Below are 16,237 nucleotides of genomic sequence, written 5' to 3'. Positions count from 1 at the left end.
CTGAATCCAACTCTTTTAGGATGGTTGGTTGGTTTGCTAGCATCCTGTTTGTTGGGTGATGAATCTGAATCCAACTCCTTTAGGATGGTTGGTTGGTTTGCTACTTTGCTAGCATCCTGTTTGTTGGGTGATGAATCTGAATCCAAGTCCTTTAAGATGGTTGGTTGGTTTGCTAGCATCCTGTTTGTTGGGTGATGAATCTAAATCCAACTCCTTTAGGATGGTTGGTTGGTTTGCTAGCATCCTGTTTGTTGGGTGATGAATCTGAATCCAACCCATTAAGAGTGGTTGGTTTACTAGCATCCTGTTTCTTGGGTGATGAATCTGAAGCCAACCCCTTTAGGATGGTTGGTTGGTTTGCTAGCATCCTGTTTCTTGGGTGATGAATCTGAATCCAACCCCTTTAGGATGGTTGGTTAGTTTGCTAGCATCCTGTTTGTTGGGTGATGAATCTGAATCCAACTCCTTTAGGATGGTTGGTTGGTTTGCTAGCATCCTGTTTGTTGGGCGATGAATCTAAATCCAACTCATTTAGGATGGATGGTTGGTTTGCTAGCATCTTGTTTGTTGGGTGATGAATCTGAATCCAACCCCTTTAGGATGGTTGGTTGGTTTGCTAGCATCCTGTTTGTTGGGTGATGAATCTGAATCCAACCCCTTTAGGATGGTTGGTTAGTTTGCTAGCATCCTGTTTGTTGGGTGATGAATCTGAATCCAACTCCTTTAGGATGGTTGGTTGGTTTGCTAGCATCCTGTTTGTTGGGTGATGGATCTGAATCCACCCCCTTTAGGATTGTTGGTTGGTTAGCTAGCATCCTGTTTCTTGGGTGATGAATCTGAATCGAACTCCTTTAGGATGGTTGGTACGTTTGCTAGAATTCTATTTGTTGGGTGATGAATCTGAATCCTACTCCTTTAGTATGGTTGGTTGGTTTGCTAGCATCCTGTTTGTTGGGTGATGAATCTGAATCCAACCCCCTTTAGGATGGTTGGTTGGTTTGCTAGCATCCTGTTTGTTGGGTGATGAATCTGAATCCAACTCCTGTAGGATGGTTGGTTGGTTTGCTAGCATCCTGTTTGTTGGGTGATGAATCTGAATAAAACTCTATTAGGTTGGTTTATTGGTTTGTTAGCATCCTTTTTGTTGGGTGATGAATCTGAATCCAACCCCTTTAGGATGGTTGGTTGGTTTGCTAGCATCCTGTTTGTTGGGTGATGGATCTGAATCCAACCCCTTTAGGATGGTTGGTTGGTTTGCTAGCATCCTGTTTGTTGGGTGATGAATCTGAATCCAAGTCCTTTAGGATGGTTGGTTGGTTTGCTAGCATCCTGTTTATTGGGTAATGAATCTGAATCCAACTCTTTTAGGATGGTTTGTTGGTTTTCTAGCATCTTGTTTGTTGGGTGATGGATCTGAATCCAACCCCTTTAGGATGGTTGTTGGTTTGCTAGCATCCTGTTTGTTGGGTGATGGATCTGAATCCAACTCCTTTAGGATGGTTGGTTGGTTTGCTAGCATCCTGTTTGTTGGGTGATGGATCCGAATCCAACCCCTTTAGGATGGTTGGTTGGTTGGTTGGTTTGCTAGCATCTTGTTTGTTGGGTGATGAATCTAAATCCAAGTCCATTAGGATGGTTGGTTGGTTTGCTAGCATCCTGTTTGTTGGGTGATGAATCTGAATCCAAGTCCTTTAGGATGGTTGGTTGGTTTGCTAGCATCCTGTTTATTGGGTAATGAATCTGAATCCAACTCTTTTAGGATGGTTTGTTGGTTTTCTAGCATCTTGTTTGTTGGGTGATGGATCTGAATCCAACCCCTTTAGGATGGTTGTTGGTTTGCTAGCATCCTGTTTGTTGGGTGATGGATCTGAATCCAACTCCTTTAGGATGATTGGTTGGTTTGCTAGCATCCTGTTTGTTGGGTGATGGATCTGAATCCAACCCCTTTAGGATGGTTGGTTGGTTGGTTTGCTAGCATCTTGTTTGTTGGGTGATGAATCTAAATCCAAGTCCATTAGGATGGTTGGATGGCTTGCTAGCATCCTGTTTGTTGGGTGATGAATCTGAATCCAACTCCGTTAGGATGGTTGGTTGGTTTTGCTAGCATCCTGTTTGTTGGGTGATGAATCTGAATCCAACTCCTTAAAGCTGGCCATAGATGTTGAAATTTTTAAAAGATCAGATCCTGATCGTGAGACCACGATCTTCTCAGAACGATCGTACGATCGTACGAATTCACCATCAACTAAAAAGACCAATTTGCCAGGAAAACAAAGCGGAGCTGCCTGCTTGGCCCTGCAAACATACTGTAGATAGATTGCACTGGGTCCGACAAAGATTTTTTGACCTGGCCGATCAATTTCCTGACAGATGATGGCCGAAAATCGTAAGATGTATGATCGTTCGAATCCCAATAACTGCACGATAATTTCAAAGGATTGGTCAGGCTTCCCTAAAATCGTCGCCTCGGCAAGAAGAATCGTTGCGTCTATGGGGAGCTTTAGGATGGTTGGTTGGTTTGCTAGCATCCTGTTTGTTGGGTGATGGATCGGAATCAGCCCCCTTTAGGATGGTTGGTTGGTTAGCTAGCATACTGTTTGTTGGGTGATGAATCTGAATCCTAGTCCTTTAGTATGGTTGGTTGGTTTGCTAGCATCCTGTTGTTGGGTGATGAATCTGAATCCAACCCCTTGAGGATGGTTGGTTGGTTAGCTAGCATCCTGTTTCTTGGGTGATGAATCTGAATTGAACTCCTTTAGGATGGTTGGTAGGTTTGCTAGCATCCTGTTTGTTGGTGATGAATCTGAATCCTACTCCTTTGTAAGGTTGGTTGGTTTTGCTAGCATCCTGTTTGTTGGGTGATGAATCTGAATCCAACCCCTTTAGGATGGTTGGTTGGTTTGCTAGCATCCTGTTTGTTGGGTGATGAATCTGAATCCAACCCCTTTAGGATGGTTGGTTGGTTTGCTAGCATCTTGTTTGTTGGATGATGAAACTAAAACCAAGTCCATTAGGATGGGTGGTTGGTTTGCTAGCATCCTGTTTCTTGGGTGATGGGTCTGAATCTAACCCCTTTAGGATGGTTGGTTGGTTTGCTAGCATCCTGTTTGTTGGGTGATGAATCTGAATTCAACTCCTTCAGGATGGTTGGTTGGTTTGCTAGCATCCTGTTTGTTGGGTGATGAATCTGAATCCAACACCTTTAGGATGGTTGGTAGGTTTGCTAGCATCCTGTTTCTTGGGTGATGGGTCTGAATCCAACCCCTTTAGGATGGTTGGTTGGATTGCTAGCATCATGTTTGTTGGGTGATGAATCTGAATCCAACTCCTTCAGGATGGTTGGTTGGTTTGCTAGCATCCTGTTTGTTGGGTGATGAATTTGAATACAACCCATTAAGAATGGTTGGTTTGCTAGCATTCTTTTGTTATGAATCTAAATCCAACCCCTTTAAGATGGTTCGTTTGCGAGCATCTTGTTTCTTGGGTGATGAATCTGAATCGAACTCCTTTAGGATGGTTTGTAGGTTTGCTAGCATCCTGTTTGTTGGGTGATGAATCTGAATCCTACTCCTTTAGTATGGTTGTTTGTTTTGCTAGCATCTTGTTTGTTGGGTCATGAATCTGAATCCAACCCCTTTAGGATGGTTGGTTGGTTTGCTAGCATCCTGTTTGTTGGGTGATGAATCTGAATCCAACCCCTTTAGGATGGTTGGTTGGTTTGCTAGCATCTTGTTTGTTGGGTGATGAATCTAAATCCAAGTCCATTAGGATGGTTGGTTTGCTAGCATCTTGTTTGTTGGGTGATGAATCTGAATCCAACTCCGTTAGGATGGTTGGTTGGTTTGCTAGCATCCTGTTTGTTGGGTGATGAATTTGAATACAACCCATTAAGAATGGTTGGTTTGCTAGCATTCTTTTGTTATGAATCTAAATCCAACCCCTTTAAGATGGTTCGTTTGCTAGCATCCTGTTTCTTGGGTGATGAATCTGAATCGAACTCCTTTAGGATGGTTTGTAGGTTTGCTAGCATCCTGTTTGTTGGGTGATGAATCTGAATCCTACTCCTTTAGTATGGTTGTTTGTTTTGCTAGCATCTTGTTTGTTGGGTCATGAATCTGAATCCAACCCCTTTAGGATGGTTGGTTGGTTTGCTAGCATCCTGTTTGTTGGGTGATGAATCTGAATCCAACCCCTTTAGGATGGTTGGTTGGTTTGCTAGCATCTTGTTTGTTGGGTGATGAATCTAAATCCAAGTCCATTAGGATGGTTGGTTTGCTAGCATCTTGTTTGTTGGGTGATGAATCTGAATCCAACTCCGTTAGGATGGTTGGTTGGTTTGCTAGCATCTTGTTTGTTGGGTGATGGATCTGAATCCAACTCCTTTAGGATGGTTGGTTGGTTTGCTAGCATCCTGTTTGTTGGGTGATGAATCTGAATCCAGCTCCTTTAGGATGGTTGGTTGGTTTGCTAAGCATCCCTGTTTGTTGGGTGATGAATCTGAATCCAACTCCTTTAGGATGGTTGGTTGGTTTGCTAGCATCCTGTTTGTTGGGTGATGAATCTGAATCCAACTCCTTTAGGATGGTTGGTTGGTTTGCTAGCATCCTGTTTGTTGGGTGATGAATCTGAATCCAACCCCTTTAGGATGGTTGGTTGGTTTCCTAGCATCCTGTTTGTTGGGTGATGAATCTGAATCCAACCCCTTTTGGATGGTTGGTTGGATTGCTAGCATCCTGTTTGTTGGGTGATGAATCTAAATCCAACTCCTTTAGGATGGTTGGTTGGTTTGCTAGCATCCTGTTTGTTGTGTGATGAATCTGAATCCAACCCATTAAGAATGGTTGGTTTGCTAGCATTCTTTGGTTATGAATCTAAATCCAACCCTTTATGATGGTTGGTTTGCTAGCATCCTGTTTCTTGGGTGATGAATCTGAATCCAAAACCTTTAGGATGGTTTATTGGTTTGCTAGCATCGTGTTTGTTGGGTGATAAATCTGAATCCAACTCCATTAGGATGGTTGGTTGGATTGCTAGCATCCTGTTTGTTGTGTGATGAATCTGAATCCAACTCCTTTAGGATGGTTGGTTGGTTTACTAGCATCCTGTTTCTTGGGTGATGAATCTGAAGCCAACCCCTTTAGGATGGTTGGTTGGTTTGCTAGCATCCTGTTTGTTGGGTGATAAATCTGAATCCAACTCCGTTAGGATGGTTGGTTGGTTTGCTAGCATCCTGTTTCTTGGGTGATGAATCTGAATCCAACCCCTTTAGGATGGTTGGTTAGTTTGCTAGCATCCTGTTTGTTGGGTGATGAATCTGAATCCTACTCCTTTAGGATGGTTGGTTGGTTTGCTAGCATCCTGTTTGTTGGGTGATGAATCTGAATCCAACTCTTTTAGGATGGTTGGTTGGTTTGCTAGCATCCTGTTTGTTGGGTGATGAATCTGAATCCAACTCCTTTAGGATGGTTGGTTGGTTTGCTACTTTGCTAGCATCCTGTTTGTTGGGTGATGAATCTGAATCCAAGTCCTTTAAGATGGTTGGTTGGTTTGCTAGCATCCTGTTTGTTGGGTGATGAATCTAAATCCAACTCCTTTAGGATGGTTGGTTGGTTTGCTAGCATCCTGTTTGTTGGGTGATGAATCTGAATCCAACCCATTAAGAGTGGTTGGTTTACTAGCATCCTGTTTCTTGGGTGATGAATCTGAAGCCAACCCCTTTAGGATGGTTGGTTGGTTTGCTAGCATCCTGTTTCTTGGGTGATGAATCTGAATCCAACCCCTTTAGGATGGTTGGTTAGTTTGCTAGCATCCTGTTTGTTGGGTGATGAATCTGAATCCAACTCCTTTAGGATGGTTGGTTGGTTTGCTAGCATCCTGTTTGTTGGGCGATGAATCTAAATCCAACTCATTTAGGATGGATGGTTGGTTTGCTAGCATCTTGTTTGTTGGGTGATGAATCTGAATCCAACCCCTTTAGGATGGTTGGTTGGTTTGCTAGCATCCTGTTTGTTGGGTGATGAATCTGAATCCAACCCCTTTAGGATGGTTGGTTAGTTTGCTAGCATCCTGTTTGTTGGGTGATGAATCTGAATCCAACTCCTTTAGGATGGTTGGTTGGTTTGCTAGCATCCTGTTTGTTGGGTGATGGATCTGAATCCACCCCCTTTAGGATTGTTGGTTGGTTAGCTAGCATCCTGTTTCTTGGGTGATGAATCTGAATCGAACTCCTTTAGGATGGTTGGTACGTTTGCTAGAATCCTGTTTGTTGGGTGATGAATCTGAATCCTACTCCTTTAGTATGGTTGGTTGGTTTGCTAGCATCCTGTTTGTTGGGTGATGAATCTGAATCCAACCCCTTTAGGATGGTTGGTTGGTTTGCTAGCATCCTGTTTGTTGGGTGATGAATCTGAATCCAACCCCTTGAGGATGGTTGGTTGGTTTGCTAGCATCCTGTTTGTTGGGTGATGAATCTGAATCCAACCCCTTGAGGATGGTTGGTTGGTTTGCTAGAATCCTGTTTGTTGGGTGATGAATCTGAATCCTACTCCTTTAGTATGGTTGGTTGGTTTGCTAGCATCCTGTTTGTTGGGTGATGAATCTGAATCCAACCCCTTTAGGATGGTTGGTTGGTTTGCTAGCATCCTGTTTGTTGGGTGATGAATCTGAATCCAACCCCTTGAGGATGGTTGGTTGGTTTGCTAGCATCTTGTTTGTTGGGTGATGAAGCTGAATCCAACTCCTTTAGGATGGTTGGTAGGTTTGCTAGCATCCTGTTTGTTGGGTGATGAATCTGAATCCAACTCCTGTAGGATGGTTGGTTGGTTTGCTAGCATCCTGTTTGTTGGGTGATGAATCTGAATAAAACTCTATTAGGTTGGTTTATTGGTTTGTTAGCATCCTTTTTGTTGGGTGATGAATCTGAATCCAACCCCTTTAGGATGGTTGGTTGGTTTGCTAGCATCCTGTTTGTTGGGTGATGGATCTGAATCCAACCCCTTTAGGATGGTTGGTTGGTTTGCTAGCATCCTGTTTGTTGGGTGATGAATCTGAATCCAAGTCCTTTAGGATGGTTGGTTGGTTTGCTAGCATCCTGTTTATTGGGTAATGAATCTGAATCCAACTCTTTTAGGATGGTTTGTTGGTTTTTCTAGCATCTTGTTTGTTGGGTGATGGATCTGAATCCAACCCCTTTAGGATGGTTGTTGGTTTGCTAGCATCCTGTTTGTTGGGTGATGGATCTGAATCCAACTCCTTTAGGATGGTTGGTTGGTTTGCTAGCATCCTGTTTGTTGGGTGATGGATCCGAATCCAACCCCTTTAGGATGGTTGGTTGGTTGGTTGGTTTGCTAGCATCTTGTTTGTTGGGTGATGAATCTAAATCCAAGTCCATTAGGATGGTTGGTTGGTTTGCTAGCATCCTGTTTGTTGGGTGATGAATCTGAATCCAAGTCCTTTAGGATGGTTGGTTGGTTTGCTAGCATCCTGTTTATTGGGTAATGAATCTGAATCCAACTCTTTTAGGATGGTTTGTTGGTTTTCTAGCATCTTGTTTGTTGGGTGATGGATCTGAATCCAACCCCTTTAGGATGGTTGTTGGTTTGCTAGCATCCTGTTTGTTGGGTGATGGATCTGAATCCAACTCCTTTAGGATGATTGGTTGGTTTGCTAGCATCCTGTTTGTTGGGTGATGGATCTGAATCCAACCCCTTTAGGATGGTTGGTTGGTTGGTTTGCTAGCATCTTGTTTGTTGGGTGATGAATCTAAATCCAAGTCCATTAGGATGGTTGGATGGCTTGCTAGCATCCTGTTTGTTGGGTGATGAATCTGAATCCAACTCCGTTAGGATGGTTGGTTGGTTTGCTAGCATCCTGTTTGTTGGGTGATGAATCTGAATCCAACTCCTTAAAGCTGGCCATAGATGTTGAAATTTTTAAAAGATCAGATCCTGATCGTGAGACCACGATCTTCTCAGAACGATCGTACGATCGTACGAATTCACCATCAACTAAAAAGACCAATTTGCCAGGAAAACAAAGCGGAGCTGCCTGCTTGGCCCTGCAAACATACTGTAGATAGATTGCACTGGGTCCGACAAAGATTTTTTGACCTGGCCGATCAATTTCCTGACAGATGATGGCCGAAAATCGTAAGATGTATGATCGTTCGAATCCCAATAACCGCACGATAATTTCAAAGGATTGGTCAGGCTTCCCTAAAATCGGTCGCTCGGCAAGAAGAATCGTTGCGTCTATGGGGAGCTTTAGGATGGTTGGTTGGTTTGCTAGCATCCTGTTTGTTGGGTGATGGATCGGAATCAGCCCCCTTTAGGATGGTTGGTTGGTTAGCTAGCATACTGTTTGTTGGGTGATGAATCTGAATCCTAGTCCTTTAGTATGGTTGGTTGGTTTGCTAGCATCCTGTTTGTTGGGTGATGAATCTGAATCCAACCCCTTGAGGATGGTTGGTTGGTTAGCTAGCATCCTGTTTCTTGGGTGATGAATCTGAATTGAACTCCTTTAGGATGGTTGGTAGGTTTGCTAGCATCCTGTTTGTTGGGTGATGAATCTGAATCCTACTCCTTTGTAAGGTTGGTTGGTTTGCTAGCATCCTGTTTGTTGGGTGATGAATCTGAATCCAACCCCTTTAGGATGGTTGGTTGGTTTGCTAGCATCCTGTTTGTTGGGTGATGAATCTGAATCCAACCCCTTTAGGATGGTTGGTTGGTTTGCTAGCATCTTGTTTGTTGGATGATGAAACTAAAACCAAGTCCATTAGGATGGGTGGTTGGTTTGCTAGCATCCTGTTTCTTGGGTGATGGGTCTGAATCTAACCCCTTTAGGATGGTTGGTTGGTTTGCTAGCATCCTGTTTGTTGGGTGATGAATCTGAATTCAACTCCTTCAGGATGGTTGGTTGGTTTGCTAGCATCCTGTTTGTTGGGTGATGAATCTGAATCCAACACCTTTAGGATGGTTGGTAGGTTTGCTAGCATCCTGTTTCTTGGGTGATGGGTCTGAATCCAACCCCTTTAGGATGGTTGGTTGGATTGCTAGCATCATGTTTGTTGGGTGATGAATCTGAATCCAACTCCTTCAGGATGGTTGGTTGGTTTGCTAGCATCCTGTTTGTTGGGTGATGAATTTGAATACAACCCATTAAGAATGGTTGGTTTGCTAGCATTCTTTTGTTATGAATCTAAATCCAACCCCTTTAAGATGGTTCGTTTGCGAGCATCTTGTTTCTTGGGTGATGAATCTGAATCGAACTCCTTTAGGATGGTTTGTAGGTTTGCTAGCATCCTGTTTGTTGGGTGATGAATCTGAATCCTACTCCTTTAGTATGGTTGTTTGTTTTGCTAGCATCTTGTTTGTTGGGTCATGAATCTGAATCCAACCCCTTTAGGATGGTTGGTTGGTTTGCTAGCATCCTGTTTGTTGGGTGATGAATCTGAATCCAACCCCTTTAGGATGGTTGGTTGGTTTGCTAGCATCTTGTTTGTTGGGTGATGAATCTAAATCCAAGTCCATTAGGATGGTTGGTTTGCTAGCATCTTGTTTGTTGGGTGATGAATCTGAATCCAACTCCGTTAGGATGGTTGGTTGGTTTGCTAGCATCCTGTTTGTTGGGTGATGAATTTGAATACAACCCATTAAGAATGGTTGGTTTGCTAGCATTCTTTTGTTATGAATCTAAATCCAACCCCTTTAAGATGGTTCGTTTGCTAGCATCCTGTTTCTTGGGTGATGAATCTGAATCGAACTCCTTTAGGATGGTTTGTAGGTTTGCTAGCATCCTGTTTGTTGGGTGATGAATCTGAATCCTACTCCTTTAGTATGGTTGTTTGTTTTGCTAGCATCTTGTTTGTTGGGTCATGAATCTGAATCCAACCCCTTTAGGATGGTTGGTTGGTTTGCTAGCATCCTGTTTGTTGGGTGATGAATCTGAATCCAACCCCTTTAGGATGGTTGGTTGGTTTGCTAGCATCTTGTTTGTTGGGTGATGAATCTAAATCCAAGTCCATTAGGATGGTTGGTTTGCTAGCATCTTGTTTGTTGGGTGATGAATCTGAATCCAACTCCGTTAGGATGGTTGGTTGGTTTGCTAGCATCTTGTTTGTTGGGTGATGGATCTGAATCCAACTCCTTTAGGATGGTTGGTTGGTTTGCTAGCATCCTGTTTGTTGGGTGATGAATCTGAATCCAGCTCCTTTAGGATGGTTGGTTGGTTTGCTAGCATCCTGTTTGTTGGGTGATGAATCTGAATCCAACTCCTTAAAGCTGGCCATAGATGTTGAGATTTTTAAAAGATAAGATCCTGATCGTGAGACCACGATTTTCTCAGAACGATCGTATGATCGTACGAGTTGACCATCAACTAAAAAGACCGATTTGCCAGGAAAACAAAGGGGAGCTGCCTGCTTGTTCCTGCAAACATAGATAGATTGCACTGGGTCCGACAAAGATTTTTTGACCTGGCCGATCAATTTCCTGACAGATGTCGGCTGAAAATCGTAAGATGTACGATCGTTCGAATCCCACTAACCGCGCGATAATTTCAAAGGATTGGTCAGGCTTCCCTAAAATCGGTCACTCGGCAAGAAGAATCGTTGCGTCTATGGGGAGCTTTAGGATTGTTGGTTGGTTTGCTAGCATCCTGTTTGTTGGGTGATGGATCTGAATCCACCCCTTTAGGATGGTTGGTTGGTTAACTAGCATCCTGTATCTTGGGTGATGAATCTGAATCGAACTCCTTTAGGATGGTTGGAACGTTTGCTAGAATCCTGTTTGTTGGGTGATGAATCTGAATCCTACTCCTTTAGTATGGTTGGTTGGTTTGCTAGCATCCTGTTTGTTGGGTGATGAATCTGAATCCAACCCCTTTAGGATTCTTGGTTGGTTTGCTAGCATCTTGTTTGTTGGGTGATGAATCTGAATCCAACCCCTTTAGGATGGTTGGTTGGTTTGCTAGCATCTTGTTTGTTGGGTGATGAATCTAAATCTAAGTCCATTAGGATGGTTGGTTGGTTTGCTAGCATCTTGTTTGTTGGGTAATGAAGCTGAATCCAACTCCTTTAGGATGGTTGGTAGGTTTGCTAGCATCCTGTTTCTTGGGTGATGGGTCTGAATCCGACCGCTTTAGGATGGTTGGTTAGTTTGCTAGCATCCTGTTTGTTGGGTGATGAATCTGAATCCAACCCCTTTAGGATTGTTGGTTGGTTTGCTAGCATCCTGTTTGTTGGGGGATGAATCTGAATCCAACTCCTTCAGGATGGTTGGTTGGTTTGCTAGCATCCTGTTTGTTGGGTGATGAATCTGAATCCAACCCCTTTAGGATGGTTGGTTGGTTTGCTAGCATCCTGTTTGTTGGGTGATGGATCTGAATCCAACCCCTTTAGGATGGTTGGTTGGTTTGCTAGCATCCTGTTTGTTGGGTGATGAATCTGAATCCAAGTCCTTTAGGATGGTTTGTTGGTTTGCTAGCATCCTTTTTGTTGGGTGATGAATCTGAATCCAACTCCTTTAGGATGGTTGGTTGGTTTGCTAGCATCCTGTTTGTTGGATGATGGATCTGAATCCAACCCCTTTAGGATGGTTGGTTGGTTTGCTAGCATCCTGTTTGTTGGGTGATGAATCTGAATCCAAGTCCTTTAGGATGGTTGGTTGGTTTGCTAGCATCTTGCTTGTTGGGTAATGAATCTGAATCCAACTCCTTTAGGATGGTTGGTTGGTTTTCTAGCATCTTGTTTGTTGGGTGATGGATCTGAATCCAACCCCTTTAGGATGGTTGGTTGGTTTGCTAGCATCCTGTTTGTTGGGTGATGAATCTGAATCCAACCCCTTAAGGATGGTTGGTTGGTTTGCTAGCATCCTGTTTGATGGGTGATGAATCTGAATCCAACCCCTTAAGGATGGTTGGTTGGTTTGCTAGCATCCTGTTTGATGGGTGATGGATCTGAATCCAACCCCTTTAGGATGGTTGGTTGGTGTGCTAGCATTCTGTTTGTTGGGTGATGAATCTAAATCCAACTCATTTAGGATGGTTGGTTGGTTTGCTAGCATCTTGTTTGTTGGGTGATGAATCTGAATCCAACCCCTTTAGGATGGTTGGTTGGTTTGCTAGCATCTTGTTTGTTGGGTGATGAATCTAAATCCAAGTCCATTAGGATGGTTGGTTGGTTTGCTAGCATCCTGTTTCTTGGGTGATGAATCTAAATCCAACCCCTTTAGGATGGTTGGTTGGTTTGCTAGCATCCTGTTTGTTGGGTGATGAATCTGAATCCAACTCTTTAAAGCTGGCCATAGATGTTGAGATTTTTAAAAGATCAGATCCTGATCGTGAGACCACGATCTTCTCAGAACGATCGTACGATCGTACGAATTCACCATCAACTAAAAAGACCAATTTGCCAGGAAAACAAAGGGGAGCTGCCTGCTTGGCCCTGCAAACATACTGTAGATAGATTGCACTGGGTCCGACAAAGATTTTTTGACCTGGCCGATCAATTTCCTGACAGATGATGGCCGAAAATCGTAAGATGTATGATCGTTCAAATCCCAATAACCACACGATAATTTCAAAGGATTGGTCAGGCTTCCCTAAAATCGGTCGCTCTGCAAGAAGAATCGTTGCGTCTATGGGGAGCTTTAGGATGGTTGGTTGGTTTGCTAACATCCTGTTTGTTGGGTGATGGATCTGAATCCAACCCCTTTAGGATGGTTGGTTGGTTTGCTAGCATCCTGTTTGTTGGGTGATGAATCTGAATCCAAGTCCTTTAGGATGGTTTGTTGGTTTGCTAGCATCCTTTTTGTTGGGTGATGAATCTGAATCCAACTCCTTTAGGATGGTTGGTTGGTTTGCTAGCATCCTGTTTGTTGGATGATGGATCTGAATCCAACCCCTTTAGGATGGTTGGTTGGTTTGCTAGCATCCTGTTTGTTGGGTGATGAATCTGAATCCAAGTCCTTTAGGATTGTTGGTTGGTTTGCTAGCATCTTGCTTGTTGGGTAATGAATCTGAATCCAACTCCTTTAGGATGGTTGGTTGGTTTTCTAGCATCTTGTTTGTTGGGTGATGGATCTGAATCCAACCCCTTTAGGATGGTTGGTTGGTTTGCTAGCATCCTGTTTGTTGGGTGATGAATCTGAATTCAACCCCTTGAGGATGGTTGGTTGGTTTGCTAGCATCCTGTTTCTTGGGTGATGGGTCTGAATCCGACCCCTTTAGGATGGTTGGTTAGTTTGCTAGCATCCTGTTTGTTGGGGGATGAATCTGAATCCAACTCCTTCAGGATGGTTGGTTGGTTTGCTAGCATCCTGTTTGTTGGGTGATGAATCTGAATCCAACCCCTTAAGGATGGTTGGTTGGTTTGCTAGCATCCTGTTTGATGGGTGATGGATCTGAATCCAACCCCTTTAGGATGGTTGGTTGGTGTGCTAGCATCCTGTTTCTTGGGTGATGAATCTGAATCCAACTCCTTTAGGATGGTTGGTTGGTTTGCTAGCATCCTGTTTGTTGGGTGATGAATCTAAATCCAACTCATTTAGGATGGTTGGTTGGTTTGCTAGCATCTTGTTTGTTGGGTGATGAATCTGAATCCAACCCCTTTAGGATGGTTGGTTGGTTTGCTAGCATCTTGTTTGTTGGGTGATGAATCTAAATCCAAGTCCATTAGGATGGTTGGTTGGTTTGCTAGCATCCTGTTTCTTGGGTGATGAATCTAAATCCAACCCCTTTAGGATGGTTGGTTGGTTTGCTAGCATCCTGTTTGTTGGGTGATGAATCTGAATCCAACTCTTTAAAGCTGGCCATAGATGTTGAGATTTTTAAAAGATCAGATCCTGATCGTGAGACCACGATCTTCTCAGAACGATCGTACGATCGTACGAATTCACCATCAACTAAAAAGACCAATTTGCCAGGAAAACAAAGGGGAGCTGCCTGCTTGGCCCTGCAAACATACTGTAGATAGATTGCACTGGGTCCGACAAAGATTTTTTGACCTGGCCGATCAATTTCCTGACAGATGATGGCCGAAAATCGTAAGATGTATGATCGTTCAAATCCCAATAACCACACGATAATTTCAAAGGATTGGTCAGGCTTCCCTAAAATCGGTCGCTCGGCAAGAAGAATCGTTGCGTCTATGGGGAGCTTTAGGATGGTTGGTTGGTTTGCTAACATCCTGTTTGTTGGGTGATGAATCTGAATCCAACTCCTTTAGGATGGTTGGTTGGTTTGCTAGCATCCTGTTTGTTGGGTGATGAATCTGAATCCAACCCCTTTAGGATGGTTGGTTGGTTTGCTAGCATCTTGTTTTTTGGATGATAATTCTGTTTCCATCCCTTTTAGGAGGTTTTTTTGGCTGGTTGGTTTTCTAGCATCCTGTTTTTTGGGTGTTCAATCTGTTAACAACCCTTTTAAGTTGGTTGGTTTGCTAGCATCTTGTCTGTTGGGTGATTATTCTGATTTAAACTACTTTAAGATGGTTGGCTGTTTTGCTAACATTATGTTTCTTGGGTGATTAATCTGATTCCAATCCCCCTCTGGCTATCATATCAATACATGTTAATTAGCACTAAAGCTGACAAAACACATGACAATAATATTTCACACAGTTATGAATATTTGTCATGGACTTCTGATTTCATACGATATCCATGTACTATCTGAGATTAGGCACGTTTGAAAATTCATCTGTGAATGCACCTATTATATCAAAGAAACTGAAAACAATTACTGACTCCATCTGCTGTGGTTACTGCTACTAATCCAATAACATCTCAGTATTGCAACTGCCAACCAGCTGCCCAATCCTCAGCCTTCTAACTGACAGCTGTCTCTTACTGTAAATGATAAGGATATTAGAATTCATTGAGGGGTTGTTCTGTGACCATATAAAGGCACAAGGCTGCAGGCTGAGTTATACAGGGAACTCTGAGTATCACTCATGTATTATAAGGGATAATGTACCCCCTACTGTAAATGATAAGGATATTAGAAGTCACTGAGGGGTTGTTCTGTGACCATATAAAGACACAAGGCTGCAGGCTGAGTTATACGGGGAACTCTGAGTATCACTCATGTATTATAAGGGATAATGTACCCCCTACTGTAAATGATAAGGATATTAGAAGTCACTGAGGGGTTGTTCTGTGACCATATAAAGGCACAAGGCTGCAGGCTGAGTTATACAGGGAACTCTGAGTATCACTCATGTATTATAAGGGATAATGTACCCCCTACTGTAAATGATAAGGATATTAGAAGTCTGGGGATGTGGATATGGGTGCAAGGGGAATTGAAAGGATGAGGAGGGAGACTTAGGGGTGTAGAGGCTTTAGAAAGGCCTGAGCTTTTATTGTTCTGCACTACAGGCACAAAGGGGACACATTCTCAGTGATGGTTTTCCTGAGCCCATAAGGACGTCTGAAATCCCAGTCAGAATCTTTTATCCAACAAACAAGTGTCTCTCTGGACATTTCCTGCAGGGGGGTCTGGGCTCATACTGGGGATTGTGATTGAGGAACAGCTGGAGGGCCACAGGCTGAACATTCATCCCTAAGTTTGACCTAAATAGGGGAGAAACTGTTGGAATCTTTTCTCTTGTTGGGGACATTTTACAAGAGTAACATAATTAACATATACTGCAAATCATTTAGTTATGTGATGTCACAACTGTACAATCATGACATTGTTACGGTATATTTGTGACATCACAAAATAACTGATGTTCCAGCTATAACGCATCATCCTTTATTTGTGGCCTCCAGAACCCACAGGGCAACAGATTAGAAAATATTCATATTTTTTCATTTCCACAAGTTGCCCAACTGCAGGGAGGTCGTTGCTGCGGCTGGACTATCTGCCTTGTTAAATAGACTTCTTTAAAAAGGGGGTCATTAAAAGAACGATGGGATTTTAATTATCCTGGTGACCCTTGTTATGTGGGATGTGACCCTGGGAATTACATGCAGATGCTGAAAGTGTGCAGAACCCTGATCTCTCCTCCTTAAAGAAACAATGACACACAAAGGGGAAGTTTACCTAACAGTTAACTTTCAGTATGACAGGCACAAAACTTGCAGTGACAAATCATATTTCTGATTGAACAGCTGCAGCTGTCTTGTTTTTTAGCTAAAGCAATACTCCTGTCCCATCAATTTGTTATATGTAAACTGAAAGCCTTTGAGACAAGAACTGGCTGATCGTGTTACTGTTTAATTACTGCAGTGTTTTT

Source organism: Xenopus laevis, chromosome 1S (genome assembly GCF_017654675.1).
Source record: "Xenopus laevis strain J_2021 chromosome 1S, Xenopus_laevis_v10.1, whole genome shotgun sequence".
NCBI classification, from domain to species: domain Eukaryota; kingdom Metazoa; phylum Chordata; class Amphibia; order Anura; family Pipidae; genus Xenopus; species Xenopus laevis.
The sequence above is the reverse complement of the archived record's forward strand: the minus strand, read 5'-3'. Positions refer to the sequence as shown.